At 47.4% G+C, this 15,868-nt stretch overlaps 1 long non-coding RNA gene across 1 annotated transcript; it reads right to left on the bottom strand.

The window, feature by feature from the left end:
* Window positions 1-10,573: 10,573 nt before the first annotated feature.
* LOC115599953 lies at window positions 10,574-13,162 on the bottom strand. The gene is made up of 2 exons (XR_003988723.1): window positions 13,069-13,162; window positions 10,574-11,065 (listed from the first exon to the last, which is right to left on the bottom strand). It is a non-coding gene; the product is annotated as an uncharacterized LOC115599953 (long non-coding RNA).
* Between the last annotated feature and the right edge of the window lie 2,706 nt (window positions 13,163-15,868).

Below are 15,868 nucleotides of genomic sequence, written 5' to 3'. Positions count from 1 at the left end.
AAATCAGAGTCAAGCGGAGCAAAACTCAGGAAGATTGTTTAATACTGTATTTGATAGCCGAATGGATGAAGTGGGTATTTTCTTTCTTCAGAAGTTTCAAAGTAATTTGTTCCTTCCACTGTTAAATCACTTATCGCCGTGTAGATCTGCATGTTGTTTCTGCACATTCTGTTGTGTTAACTTTAGCAAGTTGAAGATAACCAGAGTGAAAGAGTATGAAACCTGCTGCAAGAGCAGGCTATGAAATATGCAAAATAATTTATTAATCTTAGTCGAATCCACTGTTTTGAGCTCACTTAATGAAATGGTAGACTTAAAAATGGGGCTTCAAACTGGACAAATGACACGAACTTAACATAAATTATCTTCCCTATGTCAGAAGAGAACGCCTTACATATAATCGGTGAGAGAGCCAAGTCTCCTGTTCCCTCCATGGTGTGATTGCATATTGAAGCTGTGCTTCAGATGGGAGAAACAACGCACTGTGACACAGCCGTTTCTAAATAAGCAAGATATTACAGTACTGTTCATGGAGCAAAGAAAACTGTTGTTACTGTACAGTTAGATCAAAGATGCAGTCTTAAAAGCACAACAAAATGCTTTCTGGTTTATGTATTCTATTTGTTGCATGAGAACTGCATCTGTAACCCTGAAATGTCAGAGAGATAAAGAAAGCTTGACCAGAGGGAAAAAGAGGTCAAAAGAGGGAAGAGGGGGGAGAGGTTTAAAATCAACTTTAAGGATGTAACTTTTAATTGTCTTGCAGCACAGCAGTATTGAAATACCCACATTAGACAGCAAGGCTTCCCCTGCAGCATGAAAGCAGAGTGCAATGAGCCAGCTCCAGCACCCGTTGTGGAATACAGGACTTCAGAGTTAAGAATCCAACATCACAACCCTCACTGAAAGTTAGACTCCTACATCTCTTAATACCTCTTCAGGTAAACAAATATCTGAGAGGTAATACATCCAATTACTCCTTAAAAGGCACAGCAGATACTGAAAACTTAGAAAAAGAGACTTCTCCTACGTAGCTTTTACTAACAGTTTAGGCAGAGATGTTAGAATAATTTATATTAAATTATTAACTGTAAAAAAATCAGTAAAATCATTGATACAAAACACAGATTAGAGTGCATTCCTGCATCTCATTTGCTTTTCCTCTATGGACTTCTCCAAAAACACCTAAACAATTTTACTTTTTTATTTTGTCTGTGAATTTTAAGCATCATTAATAAAGACAGCTTAATTTGACCTCCTTGATATGATGCAATTTTTGTTTTATACTAGGGTATCTGATTTTCCTGGAAATTGCAGACATCATGATTGCACTATGACTTAAATAGACGCACTAGATTCACAGAACCACAGAATCACCTTGAGATCATTGAGTCCAACCCTTGACTGACTCCCTCTGTGGTTACCAGACCATAGCACTGAGTGCCATCAGCCTCTTTTTAAAAACCTCCTGGGATGCAGGATCCACCACCTCCCTGGGCAGCCCATTCCAATGCCTGATCACCGTCTTTGTAAAGAATTTCTTCCTAATATCTGATCTAAACCTCCCCTGGCAGAACTCATGACCATGTCCTCTTGTCTTACTGATAGCTGCCTGGGAGAAGAGCCTGACAATCCCCTGGCTCCCACCTCCTTTCAGGGAGCTGTAGAGTGATGAGGTCTACCCCGAACCTCCTCTTTTCCAGACTAAACAAACCCAGCTCTCTCAGCCACTCCTCACAGGACTTGTGCTGGATCCCTTCACAGCCTCCTTGCTCTTCTCTGGACCTGCTTCAGCACCTCAGTCTCCTTCCTGAACCGAGGGGTCCAGAACTGGACACAGTACTAAAGGTATAACAGCAGTGACATATGCTTCAGAGATATTATCTGCATGGAGAAGACAAAAAAAGAGCAGTGGAAACCTCAGAGTAGCTGACTCTTGAAATTCAGGTTCAATTATTGTAATTTTAACTTTTTTTGTTGTAGGTCTTTATACCTAATTTAATTTGTGCCATTCTGAGACGTCCATGATTATCAGTAGAGAATGCCCACCATCAGAAGTAATAATGTAGAAGTGGAAGTACTCTTCAATATCAGCTGAAGCCTTTTCTCATTCCTGAAGTGCTGAATACTCCATAATACCTCCCTGCCAAAACCTTTCTCCTGGATTAAAGAAACTAACTACGAAGGCAATTTTTCCTCCAAAAACATGTAAGGGAGTAGACTTTTTTGCAGCAGGTCATACTGTGTCCTTCAGCAGCTGGTGGTTTTTGACTTAGATGTAGGCAATCATTTGACATATTCTATATGAAGCTGTCCACAATTCCCATTACTGCCCTTGGTCATTGCCATAATTTGAGAACCAGGGACTAAAGGAGGAGGGTATTCAGGCAGGGGTGGAACACGGAGGGATTGATATTCCCTGCAATTTCCTGCCCATAATCTATAAAGAAAGCCATGTAGAACAGCAGCCCCGCCCTCATTTGCCTGCTCCGTGCTTGGCTGCTGCTCCCCTACGCTATTTTAGCATCAGCTCGCCACATGCTCTTCAGAATCCACATCCACCGGGTGCTGGGAAGATCTAGGGACCCGCTTCCTGAGTCGGCCCTGCCACAGAGACCCTCAGGCACCTAAACTTCGGATCACTCAGATCAGGTTGTACACTTACATTTCTATATTTGTATGTTTGTTCCTTGTCATATATAGTAGCTGTTTCGGTAAACCTGTTTCAGTTCTAACTGCCAACTTCTAAGCCTCTCGTCCTTACTTCTTGTCTCTTTCTTTACATCTCCTACTCCAGTCTGAATTGCCACATTTATTTCTCCCCACCCACTTCTCCTTTTTCCTGTTGATCCTTCTTTTCCTTCTGGTTCCAGCTGTAGTCTTCTGGCTTTGCCATAGTCATGGCAGGAGCCTAGCTGATCACAAGGGACGAGGAGGCTCCTCACCCCCCTTCCTGTGAGGCTTGCACTCCCGGTGACAGTCACAGGCAAAACGAACACAACTTGTTTGAAAAGATCAATTTAATCTATCAATAACCAAAGTACAACAGGGCAAAGAGAAAACACAAACAAGACCTCAAATATTTTACACCACCCATCCCCTCTAGCTGAGACAAAATTACTTTGTCCCGCTATCTCAGTCCTGCTATCCCTGTCCTTCCTTTCCTTCCTCTGGTTTCAGATGTGGCTTTCTGGCTTTGCCATCTGCCCATGGATCCGCACTCGATAAATGCAGGTGTATGTTGGGTTTTCCCAGTTACTCATCACAGCAAGTTTGATGAGGGGGAAGGCTGTGGGAAATGGCGCCTTCTGTAAAGAAAAGAAAAGGGAGAAGAGAAGGTGGGGGTGTTAAGAGCTATAATGCCATCTGCAGATCTCCCCCGTGCCAAGACTTCTCCTGCCCAGGAGCAAGGTTCTGAAAGTGGGCAGGGGTGGCTCTGGAAACAGGAGAAACACGAGGCCCAGTGCTAGTCCCATGGCTGCTGAGCTCCAAACTTCCGCTGCCTTCTCTGCTTGCTTTGCTCCTGGCAGGAGTGAGAGAACCAGCAGAGGAGTGCCGTACTATGCTGGGAGGCGAGGGCACTCTCCAGGCTTCCAGCAAACCACAAGAAGGACCAGAAGTACTGCCCCACGCCTTTTCTCCCCTTCCAGGTGTCCCTGCTTCTCCACAGCACACGGCGTTGCTTTTGTGGAGCAGCCATGTGTGCAGCTGGCTCTCTGCTGGGTGCAGCCAGGCATCTCCAAGAACTCCTGCCCCCATGGGCCTGACCAGGCTCTTGCTGTTGTCCCTTTACCAATATCACCACCACATGCTACCCAGCCCTCCAAACCTCCAAACCCCGCCAGGTCTTCCCTGTCACTGCTCCGTTCCCCTCTGCCCAGGGAGAAAGCTTTTGTGCTCCTCCTGCCCTGGACTTGCAGGCAAACCTGGTTTCCTCCATGGCATCATGCCCCCTGCGTGTACCTTGAGAGGGAAGGTCTGAATGCTGGTTCCTCCCACGTCATACGTCAATTTACCCAGCAGGATTTCTTCCTCTCCATTCTCCTCCAGTCCCTGAAGGACAAAGCACAAAGAGACCAGCTCAGGCTCAGCCCAACAAAGGGGAAATGGACACATTATCATCTAGAGCCCCCCGAACTCCTGAGCTCCAGGAGAGGTCCAGCACTTTTTACAGGGGAGCTCAGTCTCTGCCTTGGGATCCGGTGAAGAAGCCAGAACAGGGTCTGCAGGGCCAGAACAGATCTTAAGAGGGATGAACCCTCAAGAGCCCATGATATATCCTACTGGGATACAGCACTGCTCAACAGAGAGCAGGACTTGGATCTTGAGAATGCACAAAAGTGAGCAAAACCCTGTCATGACTTTCCCCCAGGGCCTGATCCCTGCCAGACATGCGCAGCAGAGACTTACATAGGCAAAGACATCTCTGGGGGCACTGATGACCATCCCATAAGGAGAGGCTTCATCCAAGTTGTGCTGCAACGTGATGGCTGTCAGGTGGACTCGTGCTGGCAACCTGATGACAACCTGGCCCTGCTGCCCTTGAAAAGGCCAGCAGTTTCCTATGGAAACATCCTCCTGCAACCAGAACATCAGTGTTGGCATCAACACAACTGCCCGTGTAGCTAGCTGTACAGGCACTGGTGTGTCAGTGTGGTCTATTTCAGCTCAAAACATGGGTGCTTTGAGGAGATGGACAGAAGCAGGAGGCCTTCCCTGCCTGTCAAGAGGGCTCTCAGGGAGAAAAGCCTTTCACCCAGCTGCAGCAGAAGAATGCGGGCAAGATGCAGCCATTCATCTCAGTTCCGACCCATTCCCTTCCTGATTTGTATCAGGGATTTCTAGCAAACCCAGCCAAGCATTACAGCCTTGCTTTCAGAAACCTGATCAGCTCTGTGGGCATGGGCAGTGTACATGGAGTAAACAGGAGAGCTCCGGAGATCAGTCTCAATCTTCACAGGAAGGAACAAAGCCAGCACTGATGACTTCTGCTGTGTTACCTGCAAAATAGTCTCCGGAGGTTTGGGACTGCAGCAGAACAGTACAACCCACCAGCACCGGTTTCCTTCTCTGCAGTCATAGGTCTTTGATGTTCTCTTTCTGTCAATGGTGGCACCTGGAAGGAAAGAAGAGCTGATGGCTGCAAGAGGCCTCAGAGGAGAGGGATTTGGTGCTCAGACACTATTTCTGCCTTCTCCAGCCACCTCCACCCAGCAACACGTCTGTCAGTCCTGCCCCAGCTGTGTAGGGCAATGCCAACAACCACATGCCCGGTGAGTGCTTCTCTCAAAGCACTACGAGGAGAAGGTCTGAAGGCTCTTGGAGATGGCAGGCCACCCGTGTGTGTGACCGCAGACCAAAGCTGCGTGCTTGCCCAGTCACTGCCTCCCACCTCGGGTGCAGCGGCAAGGAAGAGAGCCCCTCCATCAACACGGGAACGCATGTGGGGACGGCACCAGAGGTTCCCATGCAGAGGCTGAGGAAAGGACTGGGAGGCAGTCTGGGGATAGCCACTCTGCCACCACCTTTGCTCTTGGGCCCCATGTGACATAAAAGCTCTCGCACTTTGGAGAGCAGTGCCTGCACCACAGGCTCCTCTGGGAAGTGCTGCAGACAAGTGCAAGGCAAGGAGGCTGGGCTGCTTGTGTCCATACCAGAGCTCTGCAGGGCCCAGTCAGATGGCTTGTAATGTTCTGAATGCACCCAGGACACTGCCTTCTCCACTTCCTGGGAACAACATGAACAGATACAAAAGGAGCACATCAGCAGGCAGTTCAGCATGGCTGCTGGCGGCCTGAGATGTAGTGGGTCAGCGGCAGAAACACAAGGCACAGCCTTGTCCACAGAGATGCACAACTGTGCCTGTGGCGTGAGCTGCCAGGGCTGAGGAAGCGGATCAGTAGCCACAGCCTGAGCTGCACCGACAAGGGTTTCCACACCCTCATCCCCAGCCTCCACGCTCTACAGCAGGCACTCCAGGAGAAGGGCTCAGCCCCTGAAAGCAATGGCTATTCCTGTGAGCATGCCTGGGTCATGCTGGTGCCTCAGGAGCTCGGGCCGAGGCACTGGAGTGCCAAGGGAAGGTTGTCAGGTGTCCTCTGGTGCTTGAAGCAGACCGGTTATACTTGGACGAGAGAAGAGCCTGGACAGTGAAGAAGCTTGCCCAGAAAGCACCCGAGTGGCTGCGGTCAGCAGCCCAGCAGCAACAACCACCCCACAGAGTCCTTTTCTCAGGGCTTTTGCCAAACATCCTTCCCCAAAATGCAGCATCACCTCCTTCACATGCTTGAACTCCGCCTTCAGTTTAGCCACCTTTGCCACCAGAAGGTCCATCTGTTGGATTTGTTCCATGTGAAAAGCAGATGTCTTTTGGATTGGATCCTCATGCAAAGCAGATGCCTTCCTGGAGGAACAGAAAGCAGATCTTGTCAGGGAGAAGCCCATCCCCAGTGGGGTGCAGCTGAGTTCAGCAAGGAGGAGAGACACACGTGCTTTTCTTGCTTTGCAAGTCCTTTCCTTCCAAACCAGGCTAAGAAACAGGCAAAGCAGGAGGGAAGTATGGGAGGCCTGGCTGCTAGGAAATGACTGCAGGTTGCATGAGGCCACCTGCCTCGTCTGCACAGAACCAATTCTCCACCTCAGGACACATCTCTTACCACAGGGCCTCCAGGTCTGCTCCCAAGGCATATGCCAGACCCTGAAAGGGAAAAACGCTTCATCAGTGTATCTGCTAGCAGAGCTGCCGGCCGTTCCCAGGAGGGGCTTCCCTAGAAAGACAGGGCAGAATCTGCTGCTGCTTTGGATCTCCCTGCACAGAAGCAGAAGAGCCCATGATTTATCCAGCCACTGTCAGAAACGCCCTGCGGGAGGAGGTGCCCATCCCAAGAGAGCCACCGACCTCTCTCAGTCCCACAGCCCACATTGCCCACACTGCCACTGGGCTCCTGAGGATAACACCACCTGCAATTCAGAACACCAAGAGAGAGTTACGTTGCTGGGGTTGCCAGAGATGGCTGCAGTCGTGTTGTCAGCCCCGTATGTCCCTGGGGGTGGGGCAGCAGGTGGGGAGTGTGGGGAGGGAGCAGGGAGAGGATGAATGTCTGACTGGGGGTCATCCGGCCGGGCTTGAGTGGACTGGCCAGCCGTGATCTACAGGTGTGCTGGGTGCCACACAGCTAGTCCCCATTTCCTCTCCCTGCTTCAGTGAGTGCTGAGACCAGGCTGCATGGGCCAGGAGAAGTAGCTCTCCATCGGGGTCACCTCTTGGAGTCCCCGTGCCAAGCTTGGGCACCTACACCCTTCTCTCACAGACTTGCGGACTAAGCAGTGCATCTGTTGGCTTGGTCCAGTAGCCAGAGCAGCAGCATGGTTGGCTGCCTGCCAGTCTTATTGCCCACCACACCAAGGTCGTACTCAGGAAGCACTTGGGACACAGGAGTTGCCACATACAGTTGCCCAAAAGGCCAGTCAAGGAGGGTAGCACGCAGCACAGCCAGGCTGTCTCTCTGGGATGTTTGCTTATGAACACTCACCCAACACCATATGGAGGTGCAAGATGATGATGCTCAACAATGTCTTCTTTAGCGACACCCTTTGTCTAAAAAAAAGAGGGAGTCCTTTGGCCGTCAGTAAGTCCCTGGGCTGCTGGCTGGCAAACACTCTCTGCTCTCCCCTATGCTTGCTCTAGCCCTCAGGCAGCCCCTTTCTCACCCACTCCACAACAGGAACATGAAATACTTACATAGTGAAGATCCATGACCCCAGCAGATATCTCCAGAGGGAGGTGAGGCGAGGCCACCTGCCAGATGGCAAGGAAGGCTGAAGACCTTCCCTGGGCAAAGAAACCAAACACAATTTGGGCCTATGTGTTGAGGACTCTCCTCTAGATACCAGTGTCACCCCTGCCACCACTGTCCCACAGCCCGGCTGTGCCTCCATGTCCCAGGGGGTGCCAGTTGCAGGTCCCATGGGCTTGGCCAGCTCAGGAAGCAAAATCTCCCTGAGGCAGAAGGGTTGGGATCCCACCCCTGCAGCACGAAGCCACCGCTGACCCAGTGGCCATGCTGCACACAGGCTTTGGGCCAGCAACGTGAGCCAGGCTTTGAGCCCAGCCCCATCCCCACAGAAGGGGGGCTGCACAGCCACGTGGCTCCGCTTCAGAAATCCTCTATCGGATTCCCCAGGCTGCTCCACACCCTGCTGACCGCGTTTAGGCTGTGTCCCTGCTACCACCCCAACCTGGTCCTGGCAGGAGCAGACCACTACATACGTATTTGGTTGGCAGATGCTCGGCCCCGCTACCTCCTCTTCGAGGCTGGGGTTGGTCTTGGCTCCTGAGGAGCTTCTGCAGACCCTTTGTTGTCTCGCTTGGGGTCCCTTTCTCCTTGCCATCTCAGTGACACAGGTGTGAGACACAGCTCCCACCTTAGCCCAGCCAGGCAGAACCAGCTCCAGCAGCAGCTCCCTGGCTACTGAAGGTTCCTTCCCCTCGCATCACAAGGCTGTGCGGGAGGCTAGCTCTGACCTCACAATGGGGCTCCCAGGGGCTTAGCAATGTGGGGAGACTCTGTGGGCTGCTCCCTTGGGGCACCACCATGGCTGCCGCCCTTCCTTCTGGGCGGAAGAATAACATTTACCTCCAGGAGTCGGTCCGGAGCAGGGCTGTGAAGATGATCAGAGGAGGACTCAAGCACCTCTCTGATGAAGACAGGCAAGAGCAAACTTTCTTTCAAGGCATACACAAAACACACAGAAAGAATTGCTGCGTGTGCCACAGGTCTAAAAAAGGTCAACCAAACCAATGCCGCTCATTGCAAAACACACTAAAACAAGTTAAATTAGTAATTACTAGCCCTCTTAGCAGGCACCACCCTCTTACCACATTTCACAATCTCATCCTCTAGCTAGGCTCAAAGAAACAGAAACTGAAGAAGTGCCCTTAGTTGGGCCTTTAGGCTTATTAATGCAGCTAAATCACATCAACGGTGTTTGCTTTGTTTGGCAAGACCAAAAGAATCAGAGCACTATAAATGCACCTAGCCAGTGTATAACCCCTAATTCCTGATTTACTATATAAATTAACTGAGTTACAACAGTTGACTGTTGAAAAAGTAGCATTTTCGTATCAAAAGACGATACAGCATTCAACCAAAACTCAACCTAAACTACCACTGTGGATACCCCAACATTCTGTTGCAGTGCACTATGTAAAACAGATCAAGAATTACTCATTTTTATTAATTTCTCCAGGCAAGAGTAGAAATTGTAGCTGCAATCCTATGTCTTCAGCATATAGCAATTCCCAAGTTGTTCACTAGCATGTGGGAATAAGTGCCCAGACCTGTGGGACCTCTGAATTTTTGCAAGTACAGCCTTAAGAGTCCCTTCCATCTCAACACTTTCATGCCCTTCACTGCAAGATGCCAGTCCCTGTTGTCCTCTACTTTTTATTGGTACACTTTTCATCAGCTGTTGCCATCAGCTGCCCAGGAAAACCTTTTTATCATCTCTGCTGCACCACTGAGCAGCTTAGCTGCACAATGTCACCTAAAGGATGGAAGAGTCTTTTTTTCATACCAGCCTTTGGAAAGGCCAGGAAACATTTACACTTCCGCCTAAGCACCAGTGGAAGAAGTGCTGAAGACAATGGAAGCTTGAAAAACAATGGTTTACAAAAACAAAATTCTGATTACAAGAACATATGTTTGTGTTCCAAAGGAAAAAAGAGATTATTATAAACACACTATTTTCATTACTGCGTACAGTAACTGAAACCAATTAGGTAACACTAAGGTCTTAAAAATGGTATGCCGTGGTATGATTTTTCTCCTGCTACCAAGTTAAAAAGAAGTTGCTGTTCAGTGAAAAACTCAAGTATCTAGAGAGCTACAAAATGAGTTCAAGCTGTAACAAAGTTAGGAGCAGGTAGGACTGAAAAAAAAAAAAAAAAAAAAAGTGATGGATTTCTGCTGCAAAAATAGCACTCATTGCTTTCAATGCACAGCCAGCACAATCTGTCGACATGGGAATCAGAATGCAGAGGCAGTTTTACCAACTCTGCAATTTAAGTCAAGAAAGGTAAACCACAAATTTGAGAAAAGCCTCTGTGTGTTCTGCTTTAGTACCCTAGTACCTGATACTTCATGTTCTTGAAAACTACTTTCTTAGTACAGCCCAGACTGTGCTTTCACCAAGGAAAGGCACAGCATTACACCTGGGTTAGCCCATTTTGGAGGGTTTCTACAAGCAGTGCTAGGGCAGCCTACCAGTATATAATAGATGAACTTCCCCAGATCTGTGTGGAAAAAAACCAGCAGAAAGCCCGCAAGAAGAAAGGACCAGGAAACTAGAAAACCAAAGCAACCATCTACATAATCATAGTGATGTCTGAAGTCCATGTGTGACTGTGCGCCCATGTATGCAAATTCTTGTAAACAAATACATGCAAATGGTTCAGGCTTTTGGTGTGTCCTGTGCACTCCCTCAAATCCAAGCAGAACACACAGGCATATATGAGTCCAAACAGGTTTTAGATGGGCAAGTGTCAGTAGAGTGGACAAAGAAAATGACAAACTAAAAGTACAGCGAGATTTTATTTCCTTACCATGTGAAAGTACAGAGATGTTACTAGAGCACTTTACTGTTCTTACCTTTTCGACTTCAACTCTTCACAAATTACAGCGTAACTGCACTAGTGGTAGTATTGAACACATAATTTTCACTTTCAAAATTATTTCTAGCTTTATTTTTCTTAATGATATCCCCAGTTTAAGCAGGCTATGGACCTGAAGAAAATGCATTTGTTTCCAAAACCCATCATAGTGTTTTGGGGGGTTCAAAATAACAGTCCTTTTACATTTCAGATGTTAAAGCTTTCTCCACACCCTTTAACATTTAACATTTAGTCCTTTAACATTTCAGATGTTAAAGCTTTCTCCACACCCACATGTTCCTTTGATGTTTGGATTATTGAAGACAAATTCACTGGACAGTTTGTCTTCTACATAGTCCATTTCAGTTCCTAGAAGTGTCAGTTGTGCCTTCTTCTCAATAAACACTCTAACACCTTGATGACAACAAAGAAAAAAAATTAGATACGGCAGTATCACAATAACTTTAAAATTCCCTTTTGACCAGTAGCAAAAAATGGAAGCTAAATCCAAAGACCGAGTTTCCAGTCTAACATGGGGAGCAGTTTAATCTCTATTTTTACTCCATCTATAAACCTCTTGCAACAATCTAGCACTTTTATACATTTTATTATGTATTTCTGGGGGGCAACAAGAAGCACAGGTTTTAAAATTATATGCATGGACTTCAGCTGTAGAACTTGGGAAATCTCAGCTTCAAGAAATAATTCCTAGGAATACATTCAATAGCCTTTTTCCTAACATTCTGAAAAGTCTCTGCATCCAGCAAGATGCTCCAAACCCCTGAAAATACTAACATTCCTCTCTGAAAAAGACAGCCTTTTACTTTGCCAAAGCTATTAGGTCTATTTTAAACTATTAGCAAGTCTGAATCCTATAGTAAGACAAACATGTGAACTTTCAAAGGTATCAGAATCTTTAAGAATTAAGAATTAGGAGTTAATTTTAGGAACCAGAAAGAGTTCCTTTGTCTAAAGTACATGCAGGATCTACCTCTCTTGAAAGGTACTAACCTTAAAACTGCAAATCTGACAAAAATGTGCAAGTGGACAGCATTAGCTGTTCACAGAGTTTGCAATATTAAAAACAGAAAGGGTAAATTGTATCACTAAATGGCAACAAGAACTTATTATTATGGGACAGATTGCTGGCAAGCTGTTTCCTCACATTAGGCATTGAGACAAAATGCATTACTAACACAAGTCTGTAGGGAACCTATCTACAGATTTTTGAGGTCCATGAAGTCTTGTATTAGGTTTAGTCTTCACTGTCAGTTACTGTGAAGGTGAAACCTAATGAAAGACTTCATGGATCTGGTCCCTCAAGCAGTCACTTAACTGCCAAAAAGACAGAAAATTTGTGCTGGAAGCCACCACCCTGAGCACAGAGGTATGTAAAATCAGTGTTCACATGAAATCTGACTAGGAGCAACCAAAACAAACCAGCACGTGTACAGGCCTTAAGGACTCTGACCTGACTGAGGAAAATTGCTTTATCTTCCTTAAGATGCAAAAAATAAATGCCTTCTGAAAAATTTCTTTTCAGCCCTGTAAATCTCGCACAGCTCTGAGTCAAGCAGAAGCAGTAACTCCAGAAGCCAGATGAATTTGATATCAGAGGTATCTGCAGAATTAGATGGCATTCGCTATCCCACAGGTTCTGGTTCAATTTAGTAACTTGCTGAAGTGCCAACTAATGCTCTGTTTAAGAAAATCTGAGTTGCTCACCGTTATTCTAAAGACAACTAGCAGCTGAGATGTTATTCAAATCACTTACTTGGCCAACAAAATAAAATATTCCTAAAATCACACAACTGAGTTCAGTAGTGCCTTTAAAAAGAAAACTACCTCCAATGAAGGAATTTTAGAAACTTTTCAGAAAAAAGAAAGCAAACCAAACACTATTATGTTTCTGTAAAAGTCTGTATTTGCCAAAAAGACCACTGACAGGCATTGTTATGAAAACTGGAAAAATACTCAGATTGGTGCTGGCTTGGGCTGGGATAGACTTAAATTTCTTCTAAGTAACTGGGATGAGACTAGGTTTTGGATTTGAGCTCTAAACAGTATGGATCACACAGGGATGCTTTTGTTATTGTTGAGCAGTGTTCACACAGTCAAGACTGCTTCTTGTTTCTCACCCCACCAGCAGCTGGACTGGAGTGCACAAGAAGCTGGGAGGGAACACAGCAGGGACAGGTGATCCCAACTGACCAGAGGGATATTCCATACCATATGACATCACGTGCAGAAAGTAAAGCTTGGGAAGAAGAAAGAAGGGGGAGATGTTTGGAGTTATGGCAAGTAACTGTTCCTTCCATTATATACAGTGAAGCCCTACTATCCTGGAGAGGGCTGAACACCTGCCTGCCAAAGGGAATTACTTGAACTAATCCCTTGTTTTGCTTTGCTTTGAGTACCTGTTAAACTGTCTTTATCTCAGCCCCAGGGTTTTCTCAAGCCACTTTTACTGTTCTGATCCTCCCCCAGCATCTCATGCTGGGTGAGTGAGAATGGCCGTGTAGGGCTTGGTCACCTGCTGGATGTTTTATTTAAAGTCCAATAAGAACTGTAGCAGAAAGGTAACATTCCCTATTTCCAACTTTCCACTTCCTGCCTGTTCGAAGGCTTTAGTTGTCACTCTCCGGGAAAGTGAACATGCATATTTTCAACCAGGTTTCTTTAAAAAGAAATACCCAATAATAAAAATCCCCGGTGTAATTTCTTGGCTCTCTAAACGTTCAGGCTCTAGAAGTGCTCTGTAATTGAGCTTCTGCCTGTGGAAGGCAGGCGGCGGCAGAGGCTACCACCACCCGTCCTCCTGAAATTCAGCTGCATGCAGCCTCAGTCGGAACAACGCTCTTGTCTCTGGGACGTCGTATGGCTGTGCGCCATGGGCCCCGCGCCCCTCACTGCCATGCTGGCAGCCTGGTACGGGCCGTGTGGGTGAGGAGAAACGCTGCCAGAAGCAGCCGTATCATGGGCTGAGAGCAAAGCCCCTTTCCAGCTCCCTTTCAGGTTTCCTGAGAATGCCCAGGAAAGCTGGAACCTTGGCCAGCAGGCCAGGCGAGGCAGCCTCCCGGCAAGGAGACATGGCAGGGTTGGGGTGCACACAGGTTTGGGCTCCCACCTCCAGAAAAGAACGGCGGCAGCCTCCTCTGCGCCGGGGGAGGAGCCCACAGAGTCTTCCCACCCTGCTGACCCATGGGGTCAGGATTCCTTGGAGATGCCTGGCTGCACCCAGCAGAGAGCCAGCTGCACACATGGCTGCTCCACAAAAGCAACGCCGTGTGCTGTAGAGAAGCAGGGACACCTGGAAGGGGAGAAAAGGCGTGGGGCAGTACTTCTGGTCCTTCTTGTGGTCCGCTGGAAGCCTGGAGAGTGCCCTCGCCTCCCAGCATAGTACGGCACTCCTCTGCTGGTTCTCTCACTCCTGCCAGGAGCAAAGCAGGAAGAGAAGGCAGCGGAAGTTTGGAGCTCAGCAGCCGTGGGACCAGCACTGGGCCTCCTGTTTCTCCTATTTCCAAAGCCACCCCTGCCCAGTTTCACAACCTTGCTCCTGGGCAGGAGAAGTCTTGGCACGGGGAGATCGGCGGATGGCATTATAGCTCTTAACACCCCCACCTTCTCTTCTCTCTTTTCTTTTCTTTACAGAAGGCGCCATTTCCCACAGCCTTCCCCCTCATCAAACTTGCTGTGATGAGCAACTGGGGAAACCCAACATACACCTGCATTTATCGAGTGCGGATCCATGGGCAGATGGCAAAGCCAGAAGGCCACATCTGAAACCAGAGGAAGGAAAGGAAGGACGGGGATAGCAGGACTGAGATAGCGGGACAAAGTAATTTTGTCTCGGCTAGAGGGGATGGGTGGTGTAAAATATTTGAGGTCTTGTTTGTGTTTTCTCTTTGCCCTGTTGTACTTTGGTTATTGATAGATTAAATTGATCTTTTCAAACAAGTTGTGTTCGTTTTGCCTGTGACTGTCACCGGGAGTGCAAGCCTCACAGGAAGGGGGGTGAGGAGCCTCATGGTCCCTTGCGATCAGCTAGGCTCCTGCCATGACTATGACAAAGCCAGGAGACTACAGCTGAAATCAGAAGGAAAAGAAGGATCAACAGGAAAAGGAGAAGTGGGTGGGGTGAAATAAATGTGGCAATTCAGACTGGAGTAGGAGATGTAAAGAAAGAGACAAGAAGTAAAGATGAGAGGCTTAGAAGTTGGTAGCTAGAACTGAAACAGGTTGACTGAAACAGCTACTCTATAGGATAAGGAACAAACCGGTACAGAAATATGTGTTAAGCGTACATCCCGATCTCAGTGATCGAAGGGTAGGTGCCTGAGGGTCTCCTGTGGCAGGGCCGACTCAGGAAGGGGGTCCCCAGCTCTTCCCAGCACCTGATGGATGTGGATTCTGAAGAGCATGTGGCGAGCTGATACTAAAATAGCGCAGGGGAACAGCAGCCAAGCACGGAGCAGGCGAAAGAGGGCGAGGCTGCTGTTCTACATGGCTTTCTTTATGGAGTATGGGCAGAAAATGGGAGGGAATATCCATCTCTGCGTGTTCCACACCTCTCACGGTTTAACACTGGCCTTGAAATTAAGCAGAATGACTGCTCTCAATGCTCTCAATTAATCCCCCTCTCCTCTCTGATAAAGAAAGGAAAGACAATAAGGGAGAGAGAGACTTACAGGTTGGAAACTAAACTAAACAGCTTTAATGCAACAGCAATGATAAAAAGGAAAAGAAATTACTAAATATATGTGTCACAGTGGGTGTTTGATGCAAACAGATGCAAGACGGAGACTTGTTTGATGCAAACAAATGTCCAACTTTATTGAATCAGAAGGCAATATTTATACACTAATCTAAGAGCTAATGCCACGTATACATATTGCTGATTGGTGATTTCTACATCTCGTTACACACGTTTTAACTTGATTGGCTACAAAGCATTTAGCAACAATTAACTAACAAAGCTTATCTTTCACACGTTCGAGCTTCTTCGTGGATGTTGTAATCGTGCCGAGTCCCTTAATCTAATCGTCTTGCTTACTCCTTAACCTTCGAGTGTTATAACGTACTGTTCCTTGTGGTTACAAAATATGCTTTAAGCAGCACTGTCCTTGCACATAGCCCAAAGCTTATGTTGAAATTATCAGCAATTGTTCGGTGCTGACAGTCTGAGTCTGTACTGCCTCATATATGGAATCCTTACAC

The sequence above is a fragment of the Calypte anna genome, chromosome Z, assembly GCF_003957555.1.
Source record: "Calypte anna isolate BGI_N300 chromosome Z, bCalAnn1_v1.p, whole genome shotgun sequence".
NCBI lineage: Eukaryota > Metazoa > Chordata > Aves > Apodiformes > Trochilidae > Calypte > Calypte anna.
This window is presented reverse-complemented; position numbering and strand designations above follow the sequence as displayed.